The sequence below is a fragment of the Balaenoptera acutorostrata genome, chromosome 2 (assembly GCF_949987535.1).
Source record: "Balaenoptera acutorostrata chromosome 2, mBalAcu1.1, whole genome shotgun sequence".
Lineage (NCBI taxonomy): Eukaryota > Metazoa > Chordata > Mammalia > Artiodactyla > Balaenopteridae > Balaenoptera > Balaenoptera acutorostrata.
This window is the reverse complement of record NC_080065.1, coordinates 40,370,599-40,388,225: the sequence shown is the minus strand read 5'-3', so window position 1 is coordinate 40,388,225 and position 17,627 is coordinate 40,370,599.

Below are 17,627 nucleotides of genomic sequence, written 5' to 3'. Positions count from 1 at the left end.
GTTTTGTTTTCTTAGATTCGAGTGCATTGACTCTGACTTAGATTTCAGTTTGCTTACCTCGGTTACCAAAGCATTAGAGACACCTAAGGAGACAGACAACTGCCTCCTTGTTTAATTACTATAACACAGACCACAACTGAGGTTGAGCATCTTTTCATATATTTGTCCACCACTTACATTTCTTTTTTATGAATAGGCTTTGCCCTTTTTTGGTCTTTTTCTTTGAAGTTCTTTGCCTATAAAATATTCACTGTGTGTTATTAACCTTGTTAATTTGGAGTCTTGCTACACAAAATTTTTACCCATTCAAAAATGTGTATCTTCTTTTTTATGACTTCTAGTTTTCTGTTTTGCTGAAGAAAATCCTCCCACCTTATGTGAAAATTTAGATTTTAATCTAATTCATCTGGATTAGTGGTCCTTGAAATAAGAGAAAGTGTTACGGAAGTTACAAAGAATAGCCCAACTGGATTATGCATGAAAAAGTTCCGTAGAAACATTTCCATTATTGTACAATTGGAGGTGTATAGTTGATGCATGTCCTAAATTAATTTAGACGTGGATTTGAATTGAGGAGGGGAGGTCACTTACATGTGACTATGTATACATTGATGTCTCAGTGTACCCATAGTCATAATACTCCAATTCATAATACTCTAAATAAATACAGAGACACAATATGACTCTAGTATGACCATACATCATTTTACTAGATTTTGTATGTTCCAATGTCAATGATGTAGAGATGTTCAGTAAATATTGGGCTCAGATTTTGCTTTGTTATATCTCTTGGGTATATTGATAAAAGTCTCCTGCCAGGTGTCCTTTTATCTCTGGCTACCTTGAGCACATTGCCTCTCAAGCAACATATGATGCTAGAACTTGTGTAAGAATCATATCCACTTTCCTAGCTCCATTCTACATGTTTTCCCCTTTTATATCCTAGGCCATGTCCTCTGTTACCAACATACAATTCAGGATAGTGTCACTGATGTCACATTGAATATTTTCTATGGGAGAGCATACGGATTTATAACTCTTCTCTATTTTAATGGAAACCTGTATTAATGACACTTGCATATCTACCAATTTTCTTTTCTCCTATAAATCATTTTCTTTAGTATAGTACCTTATACAAAGGGAAACTTAAGGGATAACACCCAAGGGCTGTCTTTCTCAATTTGTGTAGATTCCTTTTCTCTAAGTGTAATTTCTCAATAATCAATTAATTTCCTAACTGAACAGATACCCCAGGAACTTGTCTTTCCTCCCACATACATTTTTACTTTTCATAAAGAAATAATTAGAATACAACATAATAGGTGTTACTTTACACACATACAAAATAGTGTGTAAAACAGTGTTTTTCATTATACTGAATTGAGATGGATATTCCTATATCTTCTCATCTATTCAGTTTTCTGGTTGTGGCATGTTTTTGGAATTCAGTGACCATCCCTCTCTTCTTCTTCTTCCTGAGTGGTAGAACCTTAATCGTGTTCAGGCATTTATCATCCAATACGCTCTGCAAAGCCAACACTTCCCTCAGTCCATGGGGGTGGATCATGATTAGCTTGAGCCAGTTGTGGTAATTCTAGCCAATTTTCAATGATGGCTCAGAAAAGGGCATATGACCCAATCCTGGTCCATGAAGCCTGAAGGGGAATTCCCCGTGAGGCTTCTAGAAAGGTTTTTCTCTTCAATAAAAGGAGACACCATCTTCTTCCCCAGCAGTTATTGTATTGTATTGGCCAAAAAGTTCGTTCGGGTTTTCCTGTAACATCTTATGGAAAAACCCCAAAGAACTTTTTGGCCAACCCAGTACCTCCATGTGATGCTTGAAATTGCTTCAGCCATTTATAACCATGAATGGAAACATCACAGAAATGCTAAAGATGACAGAATGGAAAGATGGTCCCAATTCCCTGATGATATTTTCATATTGTTGAGTTAAACAACTGTGTAGTAAGGCATTAACTGACCAGGCTTGGAGTGTTCAAACTCTGAACGTTCCAAAGCAAAGACTGGCTAGAGGAGGGGGTAGGGGTGGGTCCTGGGATTTAACCTCTAAGCCCTTGGAATATCCTGCTAGATGAGTGTGTTTTTGTATAACTGGGGTCTTGGACCATACAGTATCGATTTGACCTCTGAAGAGGCTAGAGTGTAAATAAGGTCAGTCAAGCAAGTACTCTGTGCCTATGTGACTGACCCTCAGTAAAAGTCCTAGACATCAAGGTTCAGGTAAGCTTTGTTGGTTGGCAACATGTCATATGTTGTTGCTGGGAGAATTACACATTGTCTGTATGACACCAGTGAGAGAGGACAACTAGAAGCTTGCACCTGTTTTCTCCTGGCCTCTACTCTATAACCCTTTTTTCCTTTATTGATATTAATCTTTATCCTTTCACTATAATGAGCCATAACCATGAGCATAAAAGCATTTACATTCTGTGAGTACTTCTTGAAAATCATCAAACTTAAGGGTGGCCTTGGGGACTCCCAACACAAGCCCGAAACATCTCCCTTCACATTACTTACTACCTGAATTAATGGTGTGGCCAAGGGAGACCCGGCAGACATTTCTGTCAATTCATAGTTTCTGTCAAGCTAAGCCTAATGTCTCACGTGAGCTATGACTAAGCTACATCTCCTGCTCTGTAGTTATAACCACTGAATCTCAAATTCAACATTTTACATCTACCCCCTTCAGTGTCATCTTATTCAAGTCAGACAACTCTATCTTTTCAAGATTTTTTTAGGTCCTGTTTCTGTTATCAGCATTTTTGTTATCATTCCTTCCTTACTATTTGCCAAGGTGTATGAGATGTCACCATTCTTGATCATATCTTTATATATCTGGCATAATGTAAATTCCATGGGCAGGAGTTTCGTCTGTCTTGTTTACAGCTACCTTCCTAGTGCAGAAAAACATATATTTCTGTACTAAATTAATGAGAAGAGATTTTATCTCTGGGCAGAGTCTTTTTAAACACATATATATACCCTAAGAATAATAATATAATTATCCTTCAACATTCACGTACCATATAGATTATCTATTGTCTACAACCAGGTAAGAGAAGAACACTGAGGAATAGAATGTATTTAAGACTTATTTTGGGGTTGGTGAGGTAAGAAAGATGAAAGGCTTTGGAAGCATGAAAAAACAGCCCATGGAGGAAAGGTCTGGTTGGAGAATGCAGAAGAAACTTCTGATTTTTTTGGTGGCCACATGAATATGCTACACTTCTGAGCAGAGAAGGGGAGAAAAGGGTAGTTGGGGCAGGCACATTGAGTCAGGAGTAAGGCAAGTGTCTCACTCACCTCCAGTGCAGACTTTGAGTGGTGCAAAAACATCAAATATTATATAAATGATATTTTTAATAAAACATCTTTAAAAAATCAAAGTTAATACCAAAAAGTTCATAGTGAACAAAATGTCAAAATTTTAAATGAAGACAGGATCAACAGAAGCACTGATCTACTCACAATCTATTCCCAGTCTAGAAGTGAAGCCCCTAAGAGGCCATGCATCTGATGCTTCCTTAAATACTAGATTGGTGAGTTTCCCCTCATCCTATTCTCTATCTGTACATAGGTCTGGTCCTTCCTCCCCAACAAAGACTTATTAAGGAGATACCAATGAAATTGAATATAATTTTTATATATAGGATCAGATTTTAATGTGGCTTAGTGTCCTACCAAACTGATTATTGGGTTATATATTTTCCTATTTCTCTGTATGAAATGCTTTTGAAATAAATACAAATTAAAAAGACTAAAAAAAACTGCATAAGTTTCATGATTCATTAAGAAATATATGTACACAAAGACACACAGAAAAGCCCAGGAAAAAAGTGCAATAAAATGTTAACAAATGTTGAAAATTGGTGACGAAATTATTGGCATTTTTCCTCCCTATAATTTCTAATTTATCTTTATTGGATACAGATTGTTTCTTTCTTTTACAAATCAGAACAAAACTTGGAAATTAAAAGTTAGGAAAAAAAGTAACAGGTAATCAGAATCTGAATAGATGTACCATTTCTTATTATATCAGATAGCCAATTCCTTGTTGAATAAATTTGATCATATAGTAAAATTCTAACCCAAAGTAGAATTCTGGGTTAGATTGTACTGATCTTCCATGCCAAAGTCTAATAGTCTGCTCACCCAAGTTCAAATTTAGAGAGGATAAACTAGTAAACTCAGTGCTAGGAATTGGAAGAAACTATCAGACACTTGAAGAAATGTCAAAAGTCAACAGAGAATAACCTGAAAGAAGCCAGTGTGGAATCAGAACAGACAACAGCTAACTTGGAAGAAGCTCACCTCTTGTTTAAGTGCAGGTTCCATGGCCTACACATTGAGCTGACAACAAAACACAGTTGCAGAGCCTTCCCAGGAAGACAGGTGGCAGAAAGAGAAACAGGATAAAAGGCACAACATCGTGTTCAGCTAGTCTGCTCTACATCGGTGGGAGAATAAACAGAATCTTAGACTTGTGCCCAAGAAGTGTCATTCTGAACTAGAGAGAAAGTGATATCTTTGACAAAGTAGCTTCTTCATTTATAGCTATACCTCCATGATTCCCTGAGCCCAGCAACTAGGGCTGGCTTGTTCCCTCAGTAATAGGAACATGAAGTCTTGATGTAGGATGAAGATTTTGGACCTGAGTTTATCCTTTATGTTGTAATGACTGTATCTTTATGTAGAGTCTTGTATGCCATAATAATTTTGCTTGTGATCCTTTAGGGGATGGGCAATCATGGCAGAACTATAGGCAGAGAAATTATTACATATAGGAAAGATAATTCTGATGGCAGCAAAGAATAAATATGAGGGATAAGAATGGAGGTGTACAAAACATTAATAAAGCTACTGCAATTGTCAAGAGAAAAATGATGAGAGTCTGAACTGAAGTGGTGATGGAGAGGGTGATATATAGGAGAGAAATTTTGGATGTATAATTAACTGAACTTATATAGGAAATAAAGGAACATGAAAAATCTCCTAGAATAACCCTCAGGGAAATGATACTGATGTTGGCATCATTATTCAAATGTGGAAGGAAGTATGTTTTAGTCGGGGAAAATGATGAGTCCATTTTTGGATATCCTTCTACCAATTATTAGACATATGACAGTGGAGCTCAGGACCAAGATGTAGTCTGGAAATACAGATGTGGAGGTCAATAAATGTGTGGTAGGTTGAAACCATGAGCGTAAGTGAGATTGCCTTGACACATTACTGAGAATGAGAAGAGAGTAGTTTGGACTTTGGTGGACACCAATATTTCAGAGGTTGGCAGATTAAAGGATCTTTGCCAAGGTAAAGGAGGAGAAACATCCTCAGAGATAGAAAGAAGGCCAGAAGAGTGTAGTTTTGTAGAAATCATGATAGAGGATCCCAGATAGTGTTGAATCTTGAAGAGAACTTAAATAGAAACAGATAATTCGTATTGATTTGATAACAAGGAAGCTACTAGTTACATTACTGAGAACATAATTGTTCTCAGTAATGGATATTATTACCATAAGTGGATATTCTTAAATATTTATCCTCTAAGTGGCAGCCATGGATTTGTGCAGTGAACAACCTGTGTGAGCATTCAAGGCAGTCCTGACTACATATTGTTTAGTTTTGCATGTTTTTGAACTTTAATGAACTAAATGAAGTCATGCTATGTATTTTCTTCTGTGATGGGCTTAATTATTCAACTTTAAGATTCTAAGATTTCTCCATATTGAATTTTATAGTTGTGGTTTGCTTACTTTCGTGTTGCATAGTATTACTTTTTATGGATAGATTTCAGTAGGGTAACCCTCCTGTTTTTTAACATTTGCATTGTTTCTCATTTTTGGCTATTTCAAATAATCCTCCTCGAACATACCTTCTCTGTAGTATATGCTAAAAGTGGAATGGTGGGGTCATCTTCAACTTTAGTAGGGCATCAAATATTTTTCCAAGGCAATTGTTTCCACTAATTTATCATCAGCAACACTTGATACTGTCAGACAAATTTTTGCTCATTTGGTGTGTGTAAAATAGAATTTTTGTGGTTCTAATTTGCATTTCCCTGACTACTAATGAATTTTACCATGTTTAAATATGCTTGCTGATCATTTGTATTTCCTGTGCTATGAAATGCCTCTTCAGGAGTTGTTCATCTTTTTTTAAATGACTTGAAATTATGTTTTCCAGTTTGTAGCTTGACTCTTCACTTTCTTTTTTATATCATTTGATAAACATCATTTCTTGACCTCAGTGTGGTCATATTTGTGTTTTGCTCATTTTTAAATCTGGTTTAAGAAACATTTCTCAACCCTGATGTTACAGATATATTATCATCCAAACATTTTATTACTTATTTTTTCACATTTTAGTCTTTAATTCATCTGGAATTGATTTTTGTGTACGGTGTGAGATAAGGGTTAATATTCATGTTTTTCCCTGTGACAAATAAACCATTTCCTTCTGTACAACAGCAGCTGAGACCAATGGTGGGGACATTCCTGTAATAGTTGCATTTCTGGATTTTCTGAAAGAAACCTTCCTGCCTCTAATTTCCTTCATCAAAACTCTTTCTGGTCTAAATATCTAGGCCGAACTCTGACTGTTACAATATTGTTGAGAGACTAATTAAGTGTAGAAACTTAAATTTGCTGGCAGCAATCTAGATGATTCTAATTTTTTTTCCAGCAATGGAGTAGAAAAGACGGCTGGGAGTTGCACAGAAGGCTATGCAAAAATTTAAGCAAAGATGGAACATTAAGGTTTATAGACTGAGTTATTAGAATAATGCACCATGGGGTTTAGGTTGGATAAGAGGAAAGTCTATGTTTACATGTGCACACATGTGCACACACACGTATGTATACACAGAGGTAACCCTCAACTTTCTCATATTTGGTTTTTGTGCATTATTTGGCAAATATTAATATCTCCCAATCGCCTTTTCTACAATGAATTTGAACTTTTATCATGACGAAAGAGAAGAGACTTCAATCTCTAGTTCAAAAAAATGGGTGACAAAGATTTTTAGAATTCATAGCACTTAGAGAACTACAAGGCCCATTATATTTCATTCAAGGACTTGAATTATTTGGCTATTGAGTTCATTAGGAAATATCATCATGACTACAGTGTTGTTGTGTGAAGAGAGAGGTAGAATTTTTATGACTGTGACCTTTATGTTATTAGAGAATATTAGGAATAAAACCTCTGGTGATTATTCATCCAATAACGTGGGTTAGAAAGGTGACAATGACCCAAGTGCTCTGATCCCAGGAGCACCTCTTTTTCAGATTAGTGGATAAGTATATCCACTGGAGTCAGACTGCCTCGGTAAAAGTCATGGTTCTACTATATTTTAGCTTTGCCATCTTGGGCAAGCCACTTAACCTCTCTGTGTCCCCTTCATTCATCTTTAAAATGGAAATAATAACATATCTACCTGATAAAGCCATTGTTATGTTTAAATGAGATGATACTACTTCAACGTGCTTGGAAGAGTGACAGGAGCATCGTGAATGTTCAATAAATTTTAGCTGTTATTATGGTTATGCAGCACTCTGATATTCGTGGTAGGGACCAGGAAGATGAAGTAGTTCACACATCCTAATGAAATTAAAACACTATTTTTCCTGAGCCTGCTCTCACCCCTCATCCTCCAGCACTCACAATCTCTATTTCACGTTTGTGGGAAGTTTTCACTACTACACCCCCCAACATATATCACTTAGGATCATAAGAGAATACTCTGTAGGGCAGTGATAACATTGTGTGATCCTCAGACTAGCAGTGTCAGCATTGCCTGGGAACTCGTGAGAAATGTAAATTTGGGGGACTCACCCCAGATCTACTAAATCAGAAACTCTGGGGGTGGTGCCCAGCAATCCATATTTTAGCAAATCTTCTAGGTCATTCTGATGCATGTTGATTTTTGAGAACCACTGCTCCAGGCTATCACTCTGGGTCATGGCGGTAAAAAGAATGCACCCCACATGGTACAAATGAAGAGATTTTAATTAACAGGCTACTTACAGAGGTGTGGGCAGGGTTAAGAGAGCACACTAGGGATGATGAAACACTCAGAGACCAGCAACAGCAAACAGACATGCCTACCTCAAGCTGTGAAGAGGCAAAGGAGGAAAGCGCATTACCTGAGCCCAGAGAGACCTGTCCCCTGAAGGAGGAACCACCTGATGGTACCTGTCATCATGGGATATCTGGGTACAAAACAGGGGGGACACAGAAGAAATACCTCAACTTCTCTCTTCTCAGGCCCTTTATTCGAACCCAGATAGAAATCAGCCAGTCAGGGAGTCCAAGGGAGGCAGTCCTCGGGGCTCAGCTTCCCAGGGCACAAAGCATGGCAGAGAATAGATATGGGAGCTGGCTACAGATAGAGAGTAAACATTGCATATCATGTGGAGCCTGAGAAGAGGAAGACAGAAATGGGAGCTGAGGGCATCATAAATGTAGGCTGAAATGGGCGAGAGATATCAGTTTTCTCCTCCAGTGAGAAGAACGGGAACAGTAGACACCAGTTTTAGAGGAGATTTTAGCTTCATTGAACAAATACTGTTGAGTGCATATCATGTACTGGACACTGGGCTGCCCTGGGCACTGGGGATTCAGCTGTGAACAAAACAAGTAAAGTTCTTAGTCTCCTGAAGCTTACATGCTGTCCCAGAGAGATAGAAAATAAACAAATATGTAATATTCACATGCTGGATAAGCATTCTGGAGGATAATAAAGTAGGGCAAGAGGACAGAGAGTGATGGTGGAGGGTGACTTTTTGTGTAAGCTGATCAGGAAGGACTTGGTTGACAAAGGATGTTTGAACAGAAAACTGAAGGGAATCAAGGAGTGAACCATGAAGTTACCTGAGGAAAGGGAGTTCCAGTCAGTCAGAAGAGCAAGTGCAAAAGTTTGTAGGTGAGGAGGAGAGGGGGGAAGGAAGGAAGAGGAGGTGGAGGGGGATGAGACATAGGAGATAACATCAAAGGGAACAGGAATTACTTCCACTGTATTTATAATTTCATAATGAAATTTGTCTTATTTGTGTGGGAAAGATCCAAAGAGAGGAATTCAGGAATGTTGTATCTGGGGTTAAGCCCTAAGGTTTTCTGTAAAGAAATCAGGTTTTTATTAATTGCATTTGCATAGCAATATAAGTTCACTACATAAGACCTGGAACATTTAGAAACTGCAAAATCTTTATTTTTGGTTTCTTATTTTTGGAAAGGTAAATATGTCCCACCCAGTAAATCCAGTGACCTTTCATAGCGTGAAAGTATTTTTAAATTTAAATAAACTTTAAAAATTTTGGGAATAGTTTGAGATTTACAGAACAGTTGCAAGGATGTTATAGAATTCTATTTCCATATACCCCTCAACAAGTTTCTCCTAATTTTTAACATTTTACGTGACCATGGCACATATATCACAACTAAGAAACCAGCAATGGTGCATTTCTATTAATTAGGGTCCAGTCTTTATTTGGATTTCTCTAGTTTTTCCATAATGTCCTCTTTCTATTCCAAGATCCCATCCAAGATATCACATTACATTTAGTTGTCATGTCTCCTTAGCCTCCCCTGGTCTGTAGTAGCTTCCCAGATTTTCCTTGTTTCTGAAGACCTGGACAGTTTTGAGGAATACTGGTCAGTTTTTGGAAACTGCCTCTCAGGTTGGGTTTGTTTGATATTTTCCTCACGGTTAGATTGGGGTTATGGATTTTGAGAAGGAAGTCCACAGAGGTAAAATGCCATTCTCATCAAATCATATCAAGAATACATGCCATCAACATGACTTATGCTTTTGTGATTTTAAACAACTAATTTAACAATTAAAGATCTGCATAGGGGATAAGCACCACAAAAATATTTGGAAGTGGAAGGAGAAACTAGATATTTTTGCAGTAAAACAAAAGGGCATTATTTCTGTACTTTGCATACACACACACAGGCTTTTTTAAGAGTAAAAACTAACCACAAGATGTCACTATTAACTTTTGTATGGGCAGGAAGGATGCCTTGAAGAACATAGATTTTGCTGGGCACATGTGGTTAGAATTCATTATTTTAAAAACCTTGACAAAAAATGTTTCAGTTTTACAAAACCACTAGAATGTTTTGAGTTTGGATGTTAATTTTTTTTCCTTGAGTTTTGCAAAATATTTTCCCTTGAATTCACACCCAAGTATATTTATTTGGAAATTTAATTTAAAACAATATGGTTTGCTAATGAAGTTGAATGCTCTATTCTTAAATAGAAAACAAATCCACAAAAAACACTCTGACTTTATATTATTCTTTTAACCAATAACAATAGCTTTATTTGAACTAACAAACATTTCCTCCAGAAAAGATTTAATAGAAGATGAAAAAAAGAACATCATGCAAGATGCTTTATGTGACTAGAATTGGTTCTAGCCTCAAAAAATAGCTTAGAAATGGTTGTATTAAGTTTGTATCTCTTACTTTTTTACTACGTGATTTACAACATTATTCTGCAGGTAAAGTAGAAAGAAATCTATTTTTAATCCACTATTTTCCAGCATATCTACAATTAAACCTTCCTGGACAAAACAGTTTTGATTTCCAAAGCAGACTCCGTAACTCTGACTTTGTTATGGTTTTGCTGTTTTACTCTCTGCTTTCTTTAGAGTCCTTTTCTTTCCCCCTCATTTTTCTTCTGCCTCTGACAGTACCTTTAATTTTTTCCCATTCTTTGTGAATTTATATTATGGCAGCCTCTTCCATTGTTGTATAGTAATAATGACTAGAAAGTTCTTCCTAGTTGAACCAGGTATCTACTTCTTTATAGCTTTTACCCATTGGTCCTACTTCTATCCTTGGAAACCATGTAAAGCTAAGTTTTTTCCTGCTCCTACATAACAGCCTTTCAAATACTGGGTGACCACTGTCATTTAACTCTCCAACCTTTTCTTTCATTCTCCTAAGCTCACCCAGACTTTTTTTTTTTTTTAATTAATTTATTTATTTATTTTTGGCTGTGTTGGGTCTTCGTTTCTGTGCAAGGGCTTTCTCTAGTTGTGGCAAGCGGGGGCCACTCTTCATTGCGGTGCGCAGGCCTCTCACCGTCGCGGCCTCTCTTGTTGCCGAGCACAGGCTCCAGACGCGCAGGCCCAGTAGTTGTGGCTCATGGGTCCAGTTGCTCCGCGGCATGTGGGATCTTCCCAGACCAGGGCTCGAACCCGCGTGCCCTGCATTGGCAGGCAGATTCTCAACCACTGCGCCACCAGGGAAGCCCTCACCCAGACTTTTTGACCATTTTAATATCAGTACTACTTTTAGGTCCCCATCATCTTGCTACTCTCTCCTGATATTACAGACTTACAATAGTCCTCCTAAAATATGATGTCCAGAACTAAAAGTTAATCCATCAGATATAGTTGGAGGAGTCAAGAATACATCGGGACCATTGGTTTCCAAAATTATTTTGGTAGCTTAATGACATTACTCACTTTACTAATCAACCCTTTGTAAATCCTCTACTAATGAAATACTGCCACCTAGGTTCCTTCTGTTCTGGTGAGTGAGGTGTGTGTGTGTGTGTGTGTGTGTCTCCTATCTACCACTCCAGGCTTATCCAGAAGCTTAATCCTTCTGACATTTAGGCTATGGCTGATTAAGCAGAGAAAAGAGTTTGCCTCTTCTACTTCATTTTTCTTTTAATAACACAGGCCAAGATGTGTATGTTTGAGACATGACCATATATAAATATAAATATATCCAATGAGTTCTTATTCCTGTGGAATCTGTGCATATTATTATCAATAGCACAGAAAACGCAAAGTCATATTTACTAATGGATTTCTTGTTATAATGTAGCCAAGACAGACTGGCTATACTGGACTTGAAATCCTAAATGTTTGAATTATCATCTAGATTAAAAACTTACAACCTAAATTAACCTATGAATTCACAGACTCTTGGAATATATCACCTAGTCTTGAATGACTATTTAGAAACAGAAAACAATGGAATAACAATATAATGAAGTGGCTTAGAATGTAAAAATAAGAAACAGATGGAATGATTTCAAATCTTGTGTCTCCCACTTACTAGCTATGATACTCTGGGCATCTCACATATTTGGCTTGATATCTACTCCTGGTGTTAGTGTAAGGGTTAATTGAGATGAGGCATATAGGCTCTCAGCATAGCACCTGGTCCATAGGGCACACTCAGTGAAATATAGCTATTATGATTAATAACAAACAGTTCTCAAATAAGTGTGTACTTTCTGTGTACATAGAATTGACATATATTTAAAGAAACACATTGATGGATTTACAGTGATACAAGAATACCTGGCCCCTTCTGTGATCCACCGTCAGTGCTTATGAAAAAGCTGTCAAGATTTAGAGAATTGGTTTCGTGTGATGGAACAGAACTATCCCACAGAGAATTGATTTCTAACAAAATCTTCATCAGCAATCTAACCAACTGATTTTCCTTGTGTCTTTAGTGTGGCCATAATAGAGTTCAGCTCTGGCTTGTTTGACCACCAAATTTTAGTCTGCAGAGGATTATGAGGGAGCGGGGGGCTAAGTCACCTTTTGTTTCTACCCCTCACTATGTCTTGACGCTAAATTCTGGATTTTTTTTCTTAACTTAGGGATCTCAAAAACCTGACACTTGCTGCAGGAAAATAAAAACCTCCATATAACATACCACACCTATTCCCCCAGTATTTTAGAAATGGTTACGTTGAAATCAGGGTCTCTGTATTTGTTTCTTTAAGTGAGGACAGTTTGGGCGATTTCAAAGGCTTTTACCATTACCTCATTCCATCCCATGGGTGCATTTAAGTAGCCAGTTCAGTTCGGCAAGAAGTCAGATGAGAAATTTCTTAATACTGTGTTATAAACTAAAGATATGCTCACTTTTCTCCCAAGTCCAATATCCATAGTTATCAGTCTTTCCACAAAACTCATCATCTGGGCTCAGGTCTTACAATATTTTGCCCAAACACGATTTGGCTATAGCACAGTGATGATTTTCTCTTCATTGGTAATTTAGTGATTTGTTCCCTCTGATCTTTGTCAAAATGATGATACTAAACTATGTCATCATTACTACATAGACATACTATTATGAATTGTGTATATTTTGAGTTATCAGGAAAGCAGATTGAGCCATATTCACTCAAAAGCTCTATGACACTACCAAATTTAAACTAAGCAATTTTAGAAAATTTATGGATTCTTTCGGCAGCTTACTAAATAAGTTCTATATTCACAAGTATATTGCCAGATTATTTATACAGACATCAGACTAGAGTCCTGCTCTAGACATCTACAATATCTACACGGTTTTCTCTGCTTTTCTTTTGATCTTACTCTTTAAAAAACAATAAGAAAACTTTGTTTTATCATATATAAAGCCAGAACATTTTTTGCATAGATAATGTGCACTCAAAGATATGTTCTTAACTTAGGGAATCTCGAACTCAGATTTATAATCTTGTGTTCTGATCTGTGAGAATAATTTTTCCCTTTTAATTTTTCCCTTTAATGATGTGTGCATTAGCAGTAATATTTAGAGTGCATTTATAAGTAACCAGCACAATCTTATTAAGTTTTCTGTAATTTAATTTCAATGATATTGATTTTATCTGAAGGACACATTATTCTTTTTTTTTTTTTTTTTTAAAGAAATTCACGTTCTTTTATTTATTTATTTATGACTGTGTTGGGTCTTCGCCTCTCTGCGAGGGCTTTCTCTAATTGTGGCAAGTGGGGACCACTCTTCATCGCAGTGCGCGGGCCTCTCACCATCGCGGCCTCTCTTGTTGCGGAGCACAGGCTCCAGACACGCAGGCTCAGTAGTTGTGGCTCACGGGCCCAGTTGCTCCGCGGCATGTGGGATCCTCCCAGACCAGGGCTCGAACCCGTGTCCCCTGCATTGGCAGGCAGACTCTCAACCACTGCGCCACCAGGGAAGCCCCGACACATTATTCTTGATTTTTCTGATCCACAAGACTGAACACAAATTACCGTAAACCCCTACTCTCTGGCCTTTTCCCTAAGAGGATAGTTAAGGTCAGTGATGATGCATGTTCCAGGACATTGTCAGGAAGGGGAGTGAAAGGTCCTCTAAAACTGTCCCCTTTCACTTGTCTTTTCGTATCTTGGAGATGTGGGGGGAACTATCAGCCAGCGAAATTGCTGGCTCTGACTCTATGTATCTTCCCCTTGGAGCTCAGCACAATCTGGGCCCTGGGACAGAATCTCTGTGGGGGGCTGGCGGAAGTTCACCACTCAACAGTGTGCTCATAGATCATTCATGTTCCAGGAAACCATCACAGAGCACTGGACCCATCGACTAAATGGCCCCAGACTCTTAATCAGTCCTCCTTGACATAAATGAAATAATATAGTTCTAAAATACAATGCCTTTGCAACCCAATGAATCACTAAACAATTTATATTATGATGTTAATCAGTTTCTAAGGTTGGTCAGCAAATACCAGGAGTGATGTGCTGACTTAGAATTGAGAGACAGATCTAGCTTTACTTCATGTTTACTCTATGTATGATAGCTAAACAAAAGAACCACACACTTGGATATATGGGTATGAATGGGTATTTATATCACAATTTAATTATAAATGAGATTAATTTTCTCATGGGCAAATGCTTCTATATTACAAAAATGGCATGATTTTCTAAAGAAAAGCATATTTTACCTCCTGCTAAGAAGAGTCCCTCAAACTCTGCTCATTTATTCACTATGGACTTCAGTGGGGGAATCTGACTGAGGGAATCTATTCATGATTTTGGATCAGGATATTTCCTTGAAATTGATGTTGGAGCTGGGAAGGTAACCTCTAGCTAATGTCTTGGGTTTAGATGACCCACTGGATTCGGAATGGCTAAGAGTTTTAATTTGCAGTTCTAGATAATCTCCACGGATCATCATCAAGAACTGTGGATTAAAACTATGTAACCTAAAGCTACCTATTACTGACATGGATGAGAAGACCCTTCAGTGAGGTAGAATGGATTGGCTATGAATCTGTTATTTCTATGTCAGAACTTAAGCAGTGAACTATGACAATGCCAGCAGCTGGTCACTGACCTTGCCTTTGTTAATGCCCCTCAGTGATCACACAGACAAATGTGGCTTTAGTCCCCTACCCATTCCAGTCTCTCTGCCATATACTCACCTTTCACCAGCACTTAATTCTCTATCAAAATATTTTTCCAGGATGTGAAAAGAACCAACTTCCAGGCAAGAGAATGAGTGATTCTAGTTAATGACTTCCAGATAAGAATTTGCTTATTTTCCTAATGGCCTACTGAGTCCTGCTAAGCTATCATGTCACAAACAGAATAGATAACTTTAATGGGAGAACTGTCTGAGGATCTGAGGACATAGCCACAGCACCTTTGTCTACATAAAATATTTTTTAAAATAAGTAAATGAAGGGAAGCTGCAAACAAGTAGAATCTAAGAATAATTAAGTATTCAGTGAAACTATTTTCACAACATGCAAAATCAATAAAAGTAAAATCTATAAAGACTAAATGCATACATTTTTTGGTCTACTGTACAAAGAAAAAGTTCTTTATTTAAGAGATACTGTGGAGAAAGAGGGGAGTCTAATGAAAACATATTTGTTCACTTGAAGGCAAGATTGAGAATTCCAGCCTAGGGTTGCTTCATTCAGCCTTTCCTTTGCTGCTTTTCTGCCATAATTATCTGAGATACATCTCCCAGAGTAGCCACTAATATGAAACCCCTGCTAAACAAAATGTGAACACTAAACAAACAGTAATGATGGTCTTTAGTTCACCACAGAGGTCTGACCACATCAAACATGAATGAGTAGGTGGTTTTCAGAATACTGTCAAATAAGAGAAAACAATCTGTTGCTGAAAAAAACATTGAGTAGTGGAAAAAGAAATCCCCAAATTGTTTCATCCTCATAATAATAAATTAAATAAAGTAAAAATATTAATAAAAACATAATAGACCAGAGCTATCATTCAAGAAAAACTTTTCAGTATGCTTTATTATAATTAACAGTTATAGAGAGGAAAAAGCAAAAAATTGGGAGGAATTGTGGTTACCATTTTCAGAACTGCTCTAGCATGGAAGGTACTTTTCCTGCCTAGAGGAAAACATTTACTTTTCACTTCATTTTTATCAGTCTATAAATGATACTCAGGGAGAAAAAAAGAAGTCTTACTTTAAAGATATATTTGGCTTAATGTTTATAAAGTGGTTTGGTTGCTTATAAATTAAAACAAAGTAAAAAGTATTATTATAGCATTTGTGGCATTTAAACCTATAATTAAGGTGACCAAATATTTTCCATAAATCCCCCCTTATATTCAGTCCTTTACAAACTTTTTGTAAGTTCATAATTTGAAGCTAAAACTTTCCATGTTCTATACATTAGTAAATATATATTGCCTGGAATCACTTAAAAATTATTCAAACAAGTTTGATTATTGGTAATTTGTCTTTTCTTGGATAATTTGAAAGTCACTGATGTTTCTACATAAAGCAAAAAGAATGTTACATTTCATTTTGGATTAGAGCTTAAAATCAACTATAGTATTCAGGGAACCAAAGGGAGCTTATATAAAGTTGGAAAATAATAGTTTAATGATAATAATGATTGATAGATTAAAACCCTGATCTAAACATGTTCTGTTGCAAATTTTACCTTAGAAATGCATTTTTGATAGTCGGACCAGTTCCTCTTCTCTCATTTGACTTGTACCTCACCAACTGGTTGTTTGAATGCTGCACAGAAAGCTTAGAATGTAATAATTAATTTTATATTTAGAAAAAGGCTGTATTTCTAGGACCAGTGTAGATTCCAAAATTTTCCATTATATTATACTTTCTAAAATTATTTAAGAGGAACAGTAATTATGTAGACTTTTGAGATGAATTACATTCTCATAAATATGTGCTGTAACAAAATTCAATCATAGATGATAATATTTTAGTTTTTGCTCTTCAGCACTTAGCCAATGAATATTCTGAGGCAAGGGGTACAGGATGAGAGTGGAGAGGAGGAAGGTGAAATAGCAATAATCTTTTCAGTTTTGCATATTATGTATACGTTTCTTTTATATTGGTTTAAAATCCAGTAACCAGAAAGTGCAATTGGCTAGGCTGTTCCTCTACATTACAAATGAAAGGAAACAAACTGATGTAGATTTTTTTTTTTTACTTATAACACTCAGAAGTTTGGTAAAGATATTGGCATATTTTGCACACCTAAACTGAGAACACAGGTCATTCATCATACATTTCTTGAGAATATTCGGTGTCCCACTGGATCGGGCAAAAGCAGTGCCAAAAGAATTAGGCACAGAGAGTTGTTTCAGAGAGTTGAGGGGAACAGAAAATAATTTCAATACATGGTGATGAAGGTTACATCGAACATAAATTTGCAGGGTTTTGGAACTGCTGGGGAAGAAAGTTATAACACTCTAAACAGTTGGCAAGGCCAGTTTAAAGGATGGTAAGCTATCTCAAAATTTTTCCTTGACATTAACTCTGCCTTCCAATCAGTTTCCAAATGCTCTGGAATTTAATGTGATTCCATTTCTCACAGTGCAGTT